The following is a 19,834-nucleotide window of genomic DNA, read 5'->3' as shown; positions in this document are numbered from 1 at the left end:
TTTTATTCTTTTGGGAATTTTATTTTTTTTTGTTTTTCTTCATAATCCATCCTCTCTTATGAATGGATTATCCTATCTATATAATTTTTTCTTTTATCAAATCCATTCACATAACACTAGTTGTTGTTGTTGTTATTATTATTATTATTATCCATATACCCACGCATCCACATATGGATCGAGTAAAAGATGAGGGAATTGAGAAGAAAGGCTAGATAATTTATAAGGGTATAAAAATCTAATCAATTCTGATTGTAGTGTTTAAATATTGGAGGAACTAATAATGATAGATGCCTTGATGACCCAGAAGTTAGTGCCTCCGGTAGATTTTGGAAGTGACAGGCTTCGACTCTTTGCACCTACTATTAATCTAACTTCTAATCCTTCTTTCCTTGTAAAAATAATAATAATGAAAATTAAATATTATTATTTGGTTTTACTACAATAATTCAAAATCTTTCACACCTCTATTGGCACAAAAACAATCTGTCTTAAATTGTGCAAGTAGCCAAATTTTGTTACTGATGAACTCTTATCATATTATTTGTGGTTATAAAAACAATGATACTATATATCAAACACAATTTCATCATCAGATTGCTCGGATTTTTATGTATGTTACTCAGTTGAATGGTACCATGCTTTTAGAAAATGTTGTTCCCATTTTTATAAAGGAAATCACTTTTATCATAACTCAATTGATTTAGCGCGATATAATTTTCCAGCTTATTTCAAAAAATATATATATTTTTTATATAAACAATGTGATATGCAATTTATGTATAATTTTTTGTACCATAAATATACTACTTTAACAGAGGGCTTATAACAAGAAGTACTATCCCATGAAACTCTTAAATTTTGAATGGAGGATATTAATATAGACAAGGTGATAGATGTACTTATGCACAAGTTTTGGTATTCAATATATTAATATAAAAGAGAGCTTATAACAAGAATTATCTCGTGAAACTCTAGACAAAATACCACTTTTATTCATGCAATGTAAGATGGAAATGATTTTTTAAAGTGATTCCCCAAGAAATATTTCCTGAAACTCAAGACACAAGTTCTGGGAATTTGGGCTGAAACTTCTGAGAGACTCCCCAATACATCATATGATGTGTCTTCCATTTTTTGTTTTTTGTGTGTTTGTTTTTTGTTTTTTTTGGTAAATACCACATTGATCTCCATTAGGGTTTTGACAATTTCAGATAACTAGAGTTTATAAAATTACACTTACAAAATTTGTTGATGCTGTTGTTTCGATGTTCCAAAATGCCAGCTTAGCTCTCTTTCAAGTACCAGAATTAATTGTATAGATAATCATGTCCCAAAAAAAAAAAAAAAAAAAACAGAGGATAAAATGTGGAATAAACCCTTGAAGAGTGATGTAAAATTAAATGTATCCAATACTGTATTATATTTTAACCCTTCATTCGTGTCTTTGCTACATTGCCAACATATAATATTGGAATATATAAGATGGAAAACTAATAATTATGATAGCGAAACATTATAAATATATGGGATTATTACATATAAATGGATTTAGGGTACCATATTTACTAAGAGACTGAGTCAAAGTCCCATAATTTCTTTAAAATGGGTTTGACCCAATAGCTGAGGTGGCACATGAAAAAATACTGTTTGATATTTCTGTTGCCTAAAATACCCTTCTTCCTATTTTATGTGTTGCCTAAAATGCCCTTTTCTACACTTACCTAATTTCAAGCCCTAATGCCTTTCATATTCCATTTGGTGTAGCCCTCTCTCACGACTCTTTCTCCCTCACTTGTTTCCTGTGATACAGATACAATCTGCCATGGCACGAACAATTTTTGATTTGCTGAAGGGAAATCAAATACTCAGGCTCAACGATTCCTCTTTCCCTCTTTGATGAAACCCTAACCTATCTCTTCCTAATTTATGGTGTAGCGGCAATAACTGGATGGGTGGAAACAATTGGGGTTTTTTACCGTCATCTCAGCCTCCGGTCACGTTCTAACTCTTGAAATAGGTACTATTTGTGTTAATGAATCTGAAATATATGCATATTTATATTTGTGGTATTGTTCATTAAAGACTGATACACTTTCGATCAAACCTCCTCCAGTTCGCCATCAATCGAAGCAAGTCTTAAGTCCTAAATGATAACACACGGCTCAGATTCCTTTGTTTGATCAGTAAGCAAATCGTAACTTTTTCTATTCAATTCCTTCCTATTGATTCCTTTTTCACACACACTCGCTAACACACACATATGTATATGTATCTGTGTGTATATATTGAACATATTGCAATGGATTTTATTTCTTTTCGTCATTAATCTATGTTCCTCTGCTTTTGAAAAAAAGAAAAAACATATATAAGTATTTGATGGTGGACTTGTTGGATCAGTTTACGAGCCTTTTAGGATTAGTCTCAACATGAAAATCCAAAAAATTTGATATCAAATGCTTATAAAAAATTTGAGATCAAGTTTGGATTTTGGTGGATTAGGACCTTTAGATTTTATTTATTTAAGGTCGCTAAATCATTTAAAATTAGATAACCAATACTATACGAAAATTTCTTCAAATTTTAGCAATTTAAAAAAAATTAAATTAGATAGAGACCTCTTAACCTGCCCTGGACACCAAAGTAGGCAATAGTTCAATCATTTCCTGTTGGACTGAGTGTGTAGCATATAGGTTTCATCATCCCATTTATCTTAATTTACTACTCATCATGGTGGAATGTGGACCTCAGTTTTAAAGCAGATTAAATAAATAGTGCTCCATTGTTGTGGATTGTTATTCTCTTAATGGATTTGTCAAAATGACTCAAAAACATGTGATCTTGGAGGCATACTTCGTTAAGCAGAAGAAAACAAAGTGTATAAGAAAAAGAAAAGTTGGAAAGGATAATCTTAAATACGTTGGTTATCTCCTAGACTCCAAAGATAACAATGAGCAGTAAGTGTTCATTTAAATACGTTTATAAATCATAATCCAACGTAATAGATGGGTGTTTTACATTAATTAATATTTCTTTGTCATAATGGGTGATATGTGAAAATCATTTGTTGGTTAGTTATTCAAATTCCAACCTTTGTTAACGATAGCATTCTCTATATATTTAAATTACTTCTTCTAAGTTTGATCTAGTGTTATGTGTGTAAATCTTTAACTAGGAATTTTATACACATTACATACATATATATATACACATACGCATTCTATTTCTTCATTCCATAGTCTTAAATCTTTAACTAGGAATTTAGGAGCTAAAATTCAAAGCCACCAACACATAGGTAGTCCAATTAGTTTTTACGTATAATTAATTATTATAAGTCAATTTGGATCAAGAATTATTCAAGATTATTGCCTCTTTCTCAAATGGCATGTAGAGTATACCTCTGTGTAATGTATCTTTAGGCATCTACGCACATGATAGGGTTGATGCAAAAGCTAGCAAACTCTATAAATGAGGCTTTTTTAATATATGTATTTAGTATTAATTTATCAAAAAAATGTATTTAGTATTAATTTATTATTCCAACATTCCCTTGTACTTGTCTCCTCCATTTTCAAGACTTACACATATAAATTATGTGTGTGAAAAATATTCAACATTGTGCTCTCTCTCTATTTAACTCTCAATTTTTTATTTTCAATTTATATTGTCCTATTTAACTCTCAATTCATCTCATAATCTCCCTCATCTTGTAAATATGTTTGTTGTACACATAGTGATACATTTATCTAGTAATCAATGGCATTGATTTTGTGGTTGGATTTTGATTTGAAAAAGGTTTGTAGTGTGTGTTTATGAAAAGTTTAATTTTGACACTGCCTATCCCTATTGAGGGAATTGGTAGTGTTTCGCTGTAAATAGAGGTAGCCCTTCACCTGATGAAAACACAACGAATCCTTGGAAGCAAAAAGGGAGGGGCAAGGCAAATTTAAATTTATTTATTTATTTATTTATACCAATAAATGACCCTTTCACTTACATTAGCGAGATGGGACAACCAATTGGAGAGAATGGATCTAAATTTACTTCTTATGTAGGAGTTCTAGTGAGGGAGATGGTTTTACAGTTCCAGTTACATTAGTAGGATGAGAAAACTATCAACTAATGACATTGAGATGTTATGGGCTTGCATAAAGAACTGAAAAGTTAGAATAAATATTTGGACTTTGGACTTGCTCCATTGATGTCTACAATCTTCCTCACCCCAAAACAACCTTCGGACTTTGGACTTGTCACTCTATTCTAACCTAAAGCATGTAATTTTCTATTCTCAGAATTAGATCCCCACAAGAGATCCCTCATCTTCTTCTCCATGTACTTAATCTGTAACGATCCGAAATTAGGGGCACAAACAAAACATGATTCGGAAACCGTCCGAATAAATTCTCCAAAAATCATCCAATAAAAAATTCATAGTCCATTCATTGTCCCAATTATACTTAAACAACCTCAATACACTTCCAATGCGCTACAGCGGATAATTAACAACTTAAACATGTCACAAACAACCTTAAAACAAAATCTGCGCTGCCACTAGTTTAAAAATTCGTAGAAAATTCATTTTAAATTAAAATGGAGCAAACAAAAATGATTTGAAAAGTAGACTCAAAGGGTAATGTGACACTGCAATTCCCAGCAACTTAAGCTTTGCCAATAAAATCAGTTTTTGGAAAGAAAATGGCTGACTAAGAATGAGCTGAAAATAAAGTGTTTCGGAAAACTTCATTCATTAGAAAAATATCCGGCGTTAAGAAAATTCTGATAAATTCATTTTTAGAAATTAGACTTAGGGAAGTATAAAACTGGAAATTTTTATAAAGATCCGGTCTCAAAAAGTTGGTCAAATAATTCAAGTAAAATCTGATTTCTAGCAGATGTAAACTTCGGATAGCTGGTAGTCTCGAATTTTTAGAAAAATATATGCTGATCCAAAAATTACGAAATTTTATGGAGAAATACTAGATGTATAAAGGAAGTTGTGGTAAAATTTTGAAAGCATTTAAATCAATATAGCTCCTTGGAGAAATTTTTCAGTTTCAGCAAAATTGAAAGAAAACTGAATTTCCTGTGCAACAAAACAACTTCTGATTCCCCATCATCAATTCCATCATTCAAACCCACAAGGAACATCAGCAAGAAGTCTTTAGATATACATAGGGTAATTTAGATACATGGATGACCACATGAAATCCTCAATTTTACATCAATTCCCAAAATTACAATTGAATCAAGCATTTTATGCTTTTGTGTACTAAGAAACCTTCAAAATTTGACGATGCACATTTTAACTTATTAATCCACATAAAGAAGGTAATATTTTCAATTAATTTTGTGGCATTTTAAGACAATCTATTGTTGATGTTATTATCTTACGTCGTTTTGTGGCCAATTGTTGGCCTATGAGTTTTGTCATTACTTCAGAATCATCCTCAAGGTAGTTTTGGCTTCATATTTTGATTTTCTATTCTAGATCATGCTATGAAACCAACCCTCCTTATGGATGTGCAATATGACTTACTAAAATCATCATGCCACTTTTTCTTTGTTAAAAGGGAAAGGAGTAGAACAATAGTTGTAGAAATGTTAACTTTGCCAACTCTTCCATCACTCCTGTTAGATTAGTTGGCATTTCCATCTAAATTTTAAAGGTAACTAGAAATAAGTGAAAAAATGGAGGTGGTTAATGTAAAATGAGGAGCATGGGCATAGACTGAGCCAAGTGTCCATATGGAATCTGTTGCAACTTTAATTTATTAGATAATGTTGTGGTCAAAACTCTCTTATCATTATCATTAATGTGGATTAAATTGCAAGCAGTTTTATGGTCACTTAACTGTGAATGTTGTTTCTGTATTTTAATTTTTTTTTTTTTTTTTTTTTACTATGGTGCAATGGTAAAAGCTCAGATTGACAAGTGTGAAATGCCAGTTCAAGTCTTGAGAGCAGCCAGTCATTGCAAAATAATGTGTCCAGTCTTCCTCTCCGAGCACCCTACGTAGGCAGGACAACAATAAAATTTTAAAGTTTGACATTCCTCAATCAGTTAACATACACCAACATGGTGTATAGGAAGGAAACAAAAAGTTGTGCCTAATGGGAATTCATGATACAGCCCTTTCTTGCAATGTACTTATATTCCTTAAATGGAAAAAGAGAAGACTTGACTAGTCGTTTAATTGAAGTAGGGAGATTGTTCAGCCCTTGATATTTGGATTTTAAATGTTCTATTCCTCTTTTCTTGTACAACATATGGTTATATACTTGTAGATGCAAGGTTTTGTGCGACACCTACTTCTTCCTTCTCCAACTCATATTATCTAGAGCTTGAGTAATGTTGGATATACTTAACAAGCATGTGTATAACAATTATGCCTTTCTAATTTAGTTATCTTTTTTTATTTTCAATCATTTGCACCTAAAATATGATCCACATGCAAGCATGTAAGAGTAATATCAGACTGTGTTGTTTCATATGTTCACTAGAACAACTTTCTACCACGGTTATACACCGTGGTAGAAAATAGACTTTCTACCACGGCTATTTCTACCACGGTTCAAAATCGTGGTATAAAGCCTTTTCCACCGTGGTAAAATGTCATTTTTCTTGTAGTGACAAGGTCCAAACCAGTCCCAAGTCCTCAAGTCCCTCACCCATGCTTGTGAACAATATAGATTGCAAACAACAAAAAACTGAAAAGGCCATAATATGTAATTAGAATGGTGAAAAAATTGTAGTTTATGCTGTTCATAAAAGAATATGTTTGACTATGAATATGTAGCTTGTTTAAAACTTATATAGCATGAGTATATGGCATACACTGAAATAGATATGATCATTTAGAAGAAGTACCCAATCTCAGACTATGAAGGTTAATTTATTTTCCTTATTAAGTCCTCAATTTGTCTTTTCTGATTTCTATATCCCCCTGGCTGTCACTGTTTTCCTACATTATTTATTTATTTATTTTTTTGGCTCTTTTGTCTAGATGTTGCCAAATCATCACATGGCTAAAATTCATGTGATTTCTGTGAATTGGGCTCCATATAAGAGAACATATGATGCCATAGAGAGATATGTGAGGTGTTGTCAAATCATCACATAGCTAAAAATAGTGGTGCTAGGTGTATTTATTTTTTAATGTGTTCAAGTGTGTATTTATTTTTCCTTCAATAAAATAAGTGATTGTGTTTCTAAAACTTTACCTTGTATGAAGTTGAGAACATGAGAATTCCCTTATGGAACTATAAATGGTTGTGTTGTGCTTGCCAATGTAATAATATATTTAAATCAGTTGATCCTTGCAATAGTTTCTCCTGTCTTGGTTTTGTTTATTTCTGTATGTTATTTTGTTCGTACTTTTTGGTAGTAGTTTCTTCGCTACATTTTTGTTTGAATAACTGATGATATCTCTTTGATTCATAAATGACAATCATGTTCTTTCCCTTTTATGATTAGCATACTGAATTTGAGACTTGTGTGATGCAGCTACTTGCTTGGATTTTGTACCATAGATAATGAGGTGGTTTTTTGACAAGTGCAGACTGAAACTCAATAAGGGAAATGGTTTATAAATTTGCTAAACAGGAGTGCTAGGAAATTGATGATATTCTTGACAAATAGATTTAGTTTCTATTTTGGAACATTGATGAATGCTGAATTGTTTTGGAACATTAGTAAACGATGAATTTTTTAATTGTAGAATGAATTTTTTGTTCTAGTGATAGGCAGACACAATTCATGCACAACTTAAAAAAGTGATGGATGAAATAATTTAAAGATTATCCAAATGATATAAATAATTTATAGGAGGAAATCTATTTGAAAAAGAAATTAACATTATAATAGTTTTGTTAAAATAAAAACATTAGATGAGTAAATTGCACTTACAAATAGGGATGCCAATACTCTGCCTTAGGACAACAATGCCATTATTTATAACTTTTTCAAACACTAAGGCTTTTTCTTGATGATGTGACCATACCTCTTTATCTGCCATGGTCCAAGGCTATTTTACATTATTTGGCTTTTTGTTCAATCACATGGCTAGTCCCTTTTGTCCAATCATGATATAGGTAAAATTCATTCACATGTCTGTAAATTAGGCTCTATAAATAGACATATGGCATATGCACAAAACCATAACATTAGCACTAGTAAATCTTATTTGTTGATGTATGGACCGAAAGTATATAGAGCGAAAGTACTCGTTAAGAGATGTGTGGATTGAAAGTAGTTGTTTTACATTCTCAATCGTTCTCAAAACTATTCCATTTTTAACTCCTCATATCGATGGTTCATTTTTTATGTAACACTAACCTACAATATAATCATCGTCCCCTCTATCGGGATTTGGTGTGTATTTATTTTTCAATATGTTCAAGTGTGTATTTATTTTTCCTTCAATAAAATAAGTGATTGTGTTTCTACAAATGTACCCTGTATTTATTTTGCTATTGTAGACATAATACGTGCCATTCGGAAAATCGCGTGTCTGTGCCTTACACTCATCCCAGTTTGTGTATATTCCAATATTTCGGCTAATGAAAACAACATATAGTATTTTCGTCCTCCCATCAGCTATCTACAAAAAATTAACATTATCAAAATATAGATATTACATAATTGTTATTTGTGTCACATAGATTTCTAAGTGCACTTATAAATAATTACGTTACATAATCAAAATACAGCGAGAAATCTATTTTTAAAAAAAATTATAATAACTTTAATTAAATAGAATCAAAATAAAGACATTGGATAATCAAAGTGCACTTAGAAATGTATTTGGAAAATAGATTTTTTAATAGCTTTGATCAAATATGAGAAAAAATAAAGATACTACATAATCATAGTGCACTTAGAAATGTATTTAAAAAAGAAATTCACATTATAATAGTTTTGTTAAAATAAAAACATTAGATGAGTAAATTACACTTACAAATAGGGATGCCAATACTCTGCCTCATGACAACAATGCCACTATTTATAACTTTTTCAAACACTAAGGCTTTTTCTTGATGATGTGACCATACCTCTTTATCTGCCATGTTATAAGGCTGATTTACATAATTTGGCATTTTGTTAAATCACATGACTAGTCACAGAATAGAACTCTCTATAAAAACAATCAGCTCTAGTAGATACACAAAACCAACCCACTTTCTCATTATCTCTATCGACAAAATTATATGGCCAATACACAAACCAATGGAGTTGTTGAAGTAGTAGTCATTCATTGGTTCTCTCTTGTTAATGTATGGAGGGAAATTCTTTGGCATCTATTCATTATAGCATTATAAGCTATTCCATTTTTAACTCCTCATATTTGAAGCTATTCTATTTTTAATTCCTCACGAACTTCGTGAGGCCATGAGACCCCTTCGACATATAGGATTTTGCTGCTTGCCATTGTCTTCAACTAGCAAATGTTCTTCCTTCATATATAATAAAATACTAGGAAATCTCCTCACTATATATAATAAGATAGTTAGAAATTTTGGAACTCTAGTGAATTATCTTCCATAAATTCATGCCAACCCTTGTAAAAATATTTTGTGTTGTTAACCTCTCTCACTTCAACCAGCCACGATTTGCTTGCATAACTCCTAATTATAGACTTGGAAGGTAAAACTCCATCAAATTGCTTAAGGAACGCTGGTGGAATTTGCAGTCGTTGAGAGCTCCATTCCGGGAGAAAAACTTTGAAGAACTAAGGACACTTATCAGGTAAGGAGAACTTTTTGCAAAGTACTATTCCATTATGGAACTGGCTTAAAAGCAGCTTCTTTACCTAGCAGGTAGAGAATAGTTGTTTTTAGGATATCTTGTAGAATTAAAAAAAAAAAAAAATAGCAAAGAAACAATGTTCCAAGTGATGTTGGAGTATATTTTGTACTATTCATTCCCTCAACTTAGCTAGATTATAATAAAGTTTGTACTCTTTATGGCATCAATGGATTTATTTATGGATGTAATGTGCAGCCTAATTAGCGGTGTGGGGTGTAATACTATTTTCAATTGCAAAAATAAGTCCCTTTTACGAGGGTACCACTTTTTTCCCAAAGGTACCACGTTTTTGAACTGAAGGTACCACTTTTTGGCGTCAAGGTACCACGTTTTCTCTTAACACTTATTCATGGTGCTAATGGAGTTGTTTATGGATGTAATGTGAAACTTAATTACCGGTGTGGGGTGTAATACCATTTTCAATTGCAAAAATAAGTCCCTTTTGTGAGGGTACCACTTTTTTCCCAAAGGTACCATGTTTTTGAACTGAAGGTACAACTTTTTGGCGTCAAGGTACCACGTTTTCTAAACACTTATTTATGACGCTAATGGAGTTGTTTATGGATGTAATGTGCAACTTAATTACCGGTGTGGGGTGTAATACCATTTTAAATTGCAAAAATAAGTCCCTTTTGCGAGGGTACCACTTTTTCCCAAGGATACCATGTTTTTGAACTGAAGGTTCCACTTTTTGGCGTCAAGGTACCACGTTTTCTCTAAACACTTATTTATGGCGCTAATGGAGTTGTTTATGGATGTAATGTGCAACTTAATTACTGGTGTGGGGTGTAATACCATTTTCAATTGCAAAAATAAGTCCCTTTTGCGAGGGTACCATTTTTTTCCCAAGGGTACCATGTTTTTGAACTGAAGATACCACCTTTTGGCGTCAAGGTACCACGTTTTCTCTAAACACTTATTCATGGCGCTAATGGAGTTGTTTATGGATGTAATGTGCAACTTAATTACCGGTGTGGGGTGTAATACCATTTTCAATTGCAAAAATAAGTCCCTTTTGCGAGGGTACCACTTTTTTCCCGAAGGTACCATGTTTTTGAACTGAAGGTACTACTTTTTGGCATCAAGGTACTACGTTTTCTCTAAACACTTATTCATGGCACTAATGGAGCTGTTTATGGATGTAATGTGCAACTTAATTACCGGTGTGGGGTGTAATACCATTTTCAATTGCGAAAATAAGTCCCTTTTGCGAGGGTACCACTTTTTTCTCAAACGTACCATGTTTTTGAACTGAATGTACCACTTTTTGGCGTCAAGGTACCACGTTTTCTCTAAACACTTACTCATGGCGCTAATGGAGCTGTTTATGGATGTAATGTGCAACTTAATTACCGGTGTGGGGTGTAATACCATTTTTAATTACAAAAATAAGTCCCTTTTGCGAGAGTACTACTTTTTCCCAAGGGTACCACGTTTTTGAACTGAATGTACCACTTTTTGGCGTTAAGGTACCGCGTTTTCTCTAAACACTTATTCATGGTGCTAATGGAGCTATTTATAGATGTAATATGCAACTTAATTACCGGTGGGGTGTAATACCATTTTTAATTGCAAAAATAAGTCCCTTTTGCGAGGGTACTACTTTTTTCCCAAGGGTACCACGTTTTTGAACTGAAGGTACCACTTTTTGGCGTCAAGGTACTATATTTTCTAAACACTCGCTTAGCTAGCTTGAAGAATATTTTGTGTTAGTCATGGTGCTAATGGAGGTGTTTATGGATGTAATGTGCAAATTAATTAGCGATGTGGGTTGTAATACCATTTTCAATTGCAAAAATAAGTCCCTTTTGCGAGGGTACCACATTTTTCCCAAAGGTACCACGTGGTTGAACTGAAGGTACCACTTTTTTGCGTCAAGGTACCACATTTTCTAAACACTCACTTAGCTAGCTTGGAGAATATTTTGTGTTCATCATGGTACTAATGGAGCTGTTTATGGATGTAATATGCAACTTAATCACATTACACATATATGTTTATTGAGATAGTGTGCTATTTCTTTGACAACTATTGAGATTAAATTATCCATTTATCGACACCATGGAACCAAGGAAACAACAGGCCAAATTTTCATTTATTAAACTGCTTCAATTTTAAACTCCATCAAATTTGAAATTAGTACATTAATATAATAGTGAAAGAAAATTCAGTGAGACCCTAATATAATAAGCCATACAATACTAATTCATGAAAAACCAAAAGAACAACTTCATTTGATTCCATCTAAGGTAGATGCCAGTATAATAAGCCATACAATAGTTGCGAAAACATACAACCTAATCCACAATCAAAAGTTGCAAAGCTAATTTTCTTTAAAACTTAAAAAATAGCTAACACCAACAGATTGCAAAATACATGCCAAAAAAATAACACTGTTCAACATTACAAATGTCCTATATCCCACATCACTTGGCGTAACACGGATCTGAGCGCCAGATTCAAGGGTAAGATGGGATGTTCTAGGATCAAAGTGTTTTACCAACCATAAGCACAGGTTGCGCTTCAAAATGGTACACTCGATGTCTAAAAGGGACCAAAACCTAATCTCTTGTACGACACCTTTTTGACTTCACTTAAATTGCAAACCGTTTCCTTGAATTTATTTGGAGAACACCGGGTATTGAACATCTACAAATAAATTACCAACACAGGCACATTAGATACAAAAAGGAAGAATAGAGCACATATATGGACAGAATTCAAGTAAATAGAACAAGGTTACATTGCCTTTTATGTTGCTAGTGATGAAATAGGCTCAAATATAAACCAGCCTCGTGTGTATGTGTGTGAGAGATTATTATTTTTCAAGTTTGCAATCTCTTATTGTATTTAGTTTAAGTGTCCCACTTTTTGTGTCCATTTTGATACACACACACACACATACACACACACACACACACACACACATATTTATATTTGTAGGTAACACACAAATTTGGATCCTCGCTAGTACAGGCTTTCTTGCGTAGTTTAGGTGAAGGGCAAAGAAAGCCTCTGTGTACTTTACTATACAATTAAATCAAGGATGTAACAATATGAAATCTAATATGAAACGACAAAAAATTTCTAAACTAAATACGATATGTTGAATGAGTGTTGCATCCTTAAAGTAAATGTGTTCACGAATGTAATACCGATTTTGCATGGACATTGTGTCTTCAATTTAGGATATTATTTTTCGGATTTAAATTACACAAAATCTTTAATTTCACTAGATCATGAAATTAAGACTTTTGAGTTAAAAATAACCTTATTCAAAGTACTTTTAAAGTCAGTAAAATGTTTTAATGTTCGAACAAGAAAATTCATTTTAAGTTACAAGGATAACAAGTGAGTGATGATATTTAGTTTTAAAGTCAGTAAAATGTTTTAATGTCCGAACAAGAAAATTCATTTTAAGTTACAAGGATAACAAGTTACAAGGAAATGAAAGGTCACTCTGCCCAGAATGCTCTTCACCCCCCCCCCCCAACTGTTTCATTCACTCTACTATGTCAAAAACCCATCCCAGGTAAAACTTAGTAATTATAATAATTTTATAGATCCAAATAATCACCATAATTAAGCCATTAGCTTAATACTAATCCTATATTAATTAGAAATAGAGGAAATATTTTTGTTTAAGGAAACATAAAAAGTATATTGTTTTAGTTCATGCCCACCATATAATTTAAGGAAACATTAAACGCGTTATGCAACATCTCATGCATCAATATTAGGCCTATCTCTAGTTTCATGCATCGAATCATCTATATCATCTTCAGGGCTTCTTACTCCAAATGCGTCATGCAACATCTTATGCACGCCATCCTGTTCGTCTATGTCCTCATTCTCTACCGTTTGATTAGTAACACCATAAGATTCTCTCCCCATGACACACCTAATGTGTGTAAATTTTAAGAAACCCGTCAACAATAATATCATCTAATGCATCTTGATGGCACTTCCACAAGCAATTGCAAAACATAACACATGGGCACAATATCATCTTGACTATGCCTACATTGTCAAATGCAACATCCAAAAAGATTCTAACTCCTCTTAGGTGTTCTCTGCTCACTCTATTTATCAAGCACAAAAAAAGTTTAACTATTAAAGAAATGACCTAGCTAATTTCAATAGGACATCGTTAATTTTGTCAATGAAGCCAAAACTTGGTTTCATCATTATCTTGATAATCAAGTTAATAAATTGAATTGAAGAGAATGGTGAACAATTGGCTGTTTAAAACTATTAAAGAAATGACCTAGCTACCAAAAAAAACTATAAAGGAAATGGGATATTAAGATGCCAAAAGACCAGCTCATCTGTAGTGTCATTAGCAAGCAAAACAATAAACAACTCTTTGAGCAAAAACTATACCATGTGTCATACTGATCATAGAAATTTATAATGAATTGTATATAATTTTCGGTAAATAAAATGGATTATAGGACCTGAGTGTCTAACCAACCACTACATGGAAGGCTTGTCTCTCCTCCCCTGGGCCTAATTAATAGTAATTACTCGTGACATCAACTCTTTATGACTAGAATAGTGAGTCAGGAACAAGAATAAACATGTGAACCTTAACAGCAGATCATTATAAACAAATTAAATGGAAGTTAGTTAAAGAGACCATGAGGGAATACTACTAAAAGGGGAAGTCTTCAGCAATTATTGCGAGTATGAGGCTTCCCGAGTGGAAAAACAACATTTGATGTTAGTAATTTTTCTAGTATTAGATTGACAACTGATTTTGAGGACATAGTGAAAATTTATGATATTAACCACCTTAACTCCTATTACTTTTGTAAATAAGCACTTATTGAAGAAAGGAACCACAAAGCAAGACTAAGTGCAACAAGGTGATGACTGAAGAGAAACGTTAAAAGACAACCATAACGCTAGCTATGAAACAAAATTGTCCAATTCGCAATGCTAAAAGCCAGTAAAGACAAGGATCAAAAGGCAAGTCAACTTATACCTTTTGCATTTTCCACTTTACTGCTAAGCTAATCGTTCTTGTGTACTGTGGATTGTTTAGATCTGGTCTACACCGCTTGAAGCCTCGCCCAGATCATGTCCTGCCAAATGCTGTCTCAAATCAAAGATTTTAAATTAAAAAACCGGATTTGATAGTTTAGAAAAACAATTATATACTCTCAATTTCAGAGTCGAAAAAAAAAAAAAAAAAAAAATGGAAACAATCAAGCACCTGTATTTTCTTGCATCACTTCCTAAAAACAATATCATTCAGTCTTTTTGGCAAATTTTTTAGTGAATTTCTGGTTAAAAAAAAGGATCAGTGAAAAGTCATATCGTTGCGCCAGGAATATAACATATTTAAGAAAATAAATAAAACAATGAGTGAACAGAACAGTCTAATTCATGGGTCAAATTCAAACTAGTGGAATGTTACTAGTCAAGGGAGGGTTCGTTAATCTAGATGTCTGAAAAAACAGGTTTATTGATGAACACAGAAGGGTAGTATTAGCATGGTAACTACAGTTCATGTGCCGAAGTTTGAAATCAGATAATTAAGCCTCAAGTTCTTTGATAGAAAACAACAATACGACAATGCAGTATAATTCTTTTATATTCTGTTTAAACACATTATCGATATAGTCTTCAAGTATTCAATACCTCCACCGCTCCACACTTAACTGCCACTATAATTTCACACCCCGAACCAACCAATGGAAACACCAGTTTATAACAACTCAGGCCCTCAACCTTATACCATGAATAACCACACCACCTTTGCTTTGGCTAAGCACAAATTATAGCTTCTTAGTTCATGAATGATTCGCAAATTTTTCGTATTGTGGGGGGAAAAAAACAGTATAATTAGAGATTCACAATAACCTACACATTTGAATACATGAGTAACTATGAAAAGGTAAGATGATAAATATTGAACTCAATTAACAACTAAAGCATAAATAGATTTAAACAAGCAGGGAAGCACTAAATCAGAAAACCAATTTCGTCACAACATCAACATGCTATCTATTTCCTCATGCAAACAAATAGTGTTTTTTTATCAATGATATATGCAGATAAAAGAATAAAAAGGGAAATTCAACTGCAAGCAAAATGAAAATACCATGTTAATCAAATTTGGCAAAGAACAAATAAAAAAATAATATGAAACAAATAAAGAAAAACGAAATGCAAGGTAGATTTTGCTAACTGGATTTCAGAGACCCAAGGAGCAGGCGCTGATCATCTTTGTTAAACAAGTTGACCCAACATGCTTAAGCTTTTCGGGTAATTGCCTCGCACATTGCACAACCAAAGCTACACCAGAGAGAGGCCACAGATGACAACTACTACATAGAAACTGCAATATATGAAAATAGCACGTATTGTTCGGTGCAACACTAAACCCATCTCCAAGACATTCACTGCTCCAGCCCAATTATACCCATTTTCTTGAGGAAACTGACTTTCGTCATGGAAGTCCTAAAGGATTCATCACTCCGACTATACTGTAGGTGAAGAGAAGAGGGGAATTCACTGGACAGAAATAGAAATCATAACGATTAAAATCATAGAAATAGGCGATTATAATAAGGTACATTCGTCCTTGCTCATTCGCTGGTAGAACTGAACAACAGTGACTGGTCGTTGGCCTTCGTCACTCCCCTCTGGTCGTTGCTCGCTGATCACTACTCGTTGTTCATCGTCTTCTTCGTCGCATAAAAGTCGTCATATGGCTAGGGCGCTATTTTACAGAGAGGTGGAGAGAGGGGGCTGCTGCACTGAACGAATGGTTATGATATTAGGGCTTGCAATTAGGTCATTGTAGGAAAGGGTATTTTAGGCAACATATAAAATAGGAAGAAGGGTATTTTAGGCAACAGAAATACGAAACAATATTTTTTCATGTGCCACCTCAGCTTTTGGGTTAAACTCATTTTAGAGAAACTATGGGACTTTGACTTAGCCTCTTAGTAAATATGGATCCCTAACCCCATTTATATGTAATAATCCCTAAATATTAACATAATTAGATTATATTATATGCTATCATAATTATATTATATTATAACTATTTTAATAGTGATTAATTATATTATATTATAGTCATTTTAATAGTGATTTACGAGCCATTTAATGTTAACCCATTTATACCGACTTTGTATCATTATTATAACATCAATTGAATACAACATCAATTCATATAGAATACAACATCAATTCATATATTAATTCTATATCTATCTATATTGCATCTCTATCGTTCTATCTCTCATATTCAACATGGTATCAGAACCACCGCCGGAGATGGCGGCATAGGCCTCATCTCATGCGGCGGTCCAAGGTCCTCAATTAAACCACCAATATGAGACACCATCTCTCGCTTTGATCTTGCCCTCTCTCTCTCTGGAACTACAAAAAATCAAAACATACCTTCTAGCTCTCTGCTGCTCGTCGCCAAACATCAGAAATAGCACCATACCGGGTCAAGCTCTAAGACTCCGACTCACCGGTCCACATCGCCAGATCAAGGCCAAATCAGCCCATCGCTCGTCGCCGGTTCAGTCCAAGTCACCGTTTGTCACAGCCTCACCGAAATCATGACTTCTTTAGTCTCTGATTCGCTACCATCCCGAACCAACCGATGCCTTCTTACTCACAGCCGGACTCAGCCATCCATCTGTCAACCTTCTTGCCTAACCATCCATCTATCTCACCAATCCATCTGTCTCGCCGAACCAGCCAGCACGAGCAAGAGCTCATCACAGCCGAGCAAGTCCAACAGAATCACAGCCTCGAACTCAGTCTCGCCACCGCCAGATCTTTCTCGCTGGCTCTCCGCTGTCCTCTCCATCGCAAGCTTACTGGACCCAGCCATCTCCCTCTTCGCAGAGCTCATTATAGCTCGCCATCTTTAATAGCCGCATCTGTCCCGCGGCCGGATCTGTCTTGCCGGCCATCTCCATCCTCCTAGCCCGCCGTCCTTCGTTGTCGACATCGGTCTCAAGTCGACATTGACTTTTGAAGACAGTTCAGTCCTCACCTGCGGTGCTCTCTGTATTTCTCTATATTGGGTTTGTAGAATGTTTTGATTTTTTGTCGGTAGTTTATTCTTTTTGTTGGGGGAGAGATATAAAGCGTGCTGATTTATGGAAAGTGCAGGCTATTTGTTTACTTGTTTGGACGGTTCCAAACCCATTTTTTTTCAGTATCCGGCCCGGTTCAATATTTGGCCCATATCAAAAAAATTTTTTTGACCCAGTTCAGTTCAAGTTTTGGCCCAATTCAGTTCAGCTCCGGCCCAGATCAATATTCGGCCTTGTTCTAGTTCAGTTTTGGCCCAGATCAATATTCTAACCAGTTTTAGTTCAGCTTTGGCCCAATTTCAGATTCAAGTTCTAAGTGCTCCTGATATCCCTTTAGAACTTAAGGGGGTGTATTCTGACCAGTTTCAGTTTCCGGAGTATAGCTCGCCTAATTTATTGGCATTGATTTGGCTCTCTCTGATGCACTTCCAAGCGCCCTCTGTAATCGACGCATCCGTGCGCCCTTGGTAATCGACGCTTTCGAGCGCCCCTGGTAAATCGACCCTTCCGAGCACCCCTGGTAATCGACGTTTCCACGAGCGCCCCTGGTAATCGACGCTTCTGAGCGCCCTTGGTAAATCGACGCTTCCGAGCGCCCCTGGTAATCAACGCTTCCACAAGCGCCCCTGGTAATCGATGCTTCCATAAGCGCCCCTAGTAAATCGACGCTTCAGAGCACCCCAGATAATCGACGCTTCCAAGCGCCCCTGGTAATCAATGCATCCGTGTGTCTCTCAAGTGGAAAATTCCACTCTATGATTCCACTTAAATATTAGCTTTCAAAAGCTTTCTCAAGGCTACCACACTTGCCGTAAGTGGTCTATCATGTGCTTCTAAGCACCATAAAGTATCGGATCTTCACAACTCCAGTACCACCTTCCGCTTCAGGTTTTTCTCTCCAAACTCAAGTTGATTTCTGCTCTACCAACTTGAGTTTGAGGGGGGATGTTAACATAATTAGATTATATTATATGCTACCATAATTATATTATATTATAGCCATTGTAATAGTGATTTACTAGCCATTTGATGCTAGCCTATTTATACTGGCTTTGTATCATTATCATAACATCAATTGAATACAACATCAATTCATATATTAATTCTATATCTATCTATATTGCATCTCTATCGTTTCTATCTCTGATAATCAACAATAAAAATGAAAATTTTGATATGCTTGAAAAAACCAGAATGTCTTAGCTAGTTGTTTCCACCAATTTCTTATTGTGCTTGAAACCTTGATTGCATAGATATTATTTTTCATTTTTCTTCATAGAGACGAGAGACCAATTATTCCTTTCCCTTCAGAACTCAATTATTTTTCTGTTCTGAAATCGTTTTGAAGATCATATTGGTTATAAATGTGTGCATATGTCCTTGAAATTATGAATATATCAATTTCCATTTTCCTTTTTGGCTATGGGTTTATAGGGCTCTGATTTCTCTCTAATACAAATCTTATTTGTACATAATGCTATCCCTAGACTTAAATTCACATTAATGATTAGATTAGTTCCATCTTTTATATGTCATGCACCAAGCTATAACTTTCTAAGTTTATTATTCCCTCTATCCCATTTAAATGTCGGCTTCAGGAATTATGATGTGAAACTATTGTGAGTCATAATTCCTGAAGGCGACATTTAAAATGGAACGAAAGTAGTACTATTTTTAGCTAGATATTCACATCAACATAATGCTTCTCATTTTCTCCATTAATTTATCAAGATCTTAACCATTGCTTAAGATTCTGTATATATATATATTTTTTAGTTTATTATATTTTTAGCTAGGTATTCTCTACAGCCCATACTTTGCAATTAATAAGTAATTCGCTTACCGGATGGACAATGCATACCTCCCCTACCCGATGGACAATGCACACCTCTATAGCAACTACCACTTATTTCTCACTTATCAAACCAAAACTAGATCTTGGGATGAGATTGCTCAA

At 34.1% G+C, this 19,834-nt stretch overlaps 1 long non-coding RNA gene across 1 annotated transcript; it reads right to left on the bottom strand.

Moving 5' to 3' along the window:
• Positions 1-12,031: 12,031 nt before the first annotated feature.
• Positions 12,032-17,904, bottom strand: LOC132279627 (uncharacterized). The gene is made up of 3 exons (XR_009471363.1): positions 17,225-17,904; positions 14,793-14,902; positions 12,032-12,454 (listed from the first exon to the last, which is right to left on the bottom strand). It is a non-coding gene; the product is annotated as an uncharacterized LOC132279627 (long non-coding RNA).
• Positions 17,905-19,834: the final 1,930 nt, after the last annotated feature.

This window comes from Cornus florida, unplaced genomic scaffold, assembly GCF_030987335.1.
Source record: "Cornus florida cultivar Cherokee Brave unplaced genomic scaffold, ASM3098733v1 CherokeeBrave_3.0.0_Hap2_Chr10, whole genome shotgun sequence".
Taxonomy (NCBI): domain Eukaryota; kingdom Viridiplantae; phylum Streptophyta; class Magnoliopsida; order Cornales; family Cornaceae; genus Cornus; species Cornus florida.
The sequence above is the reverse complement of the archived record's forward strand: the minus strand, read 5'-3'. Positions and strand labels throughout refer to the sequence as shown.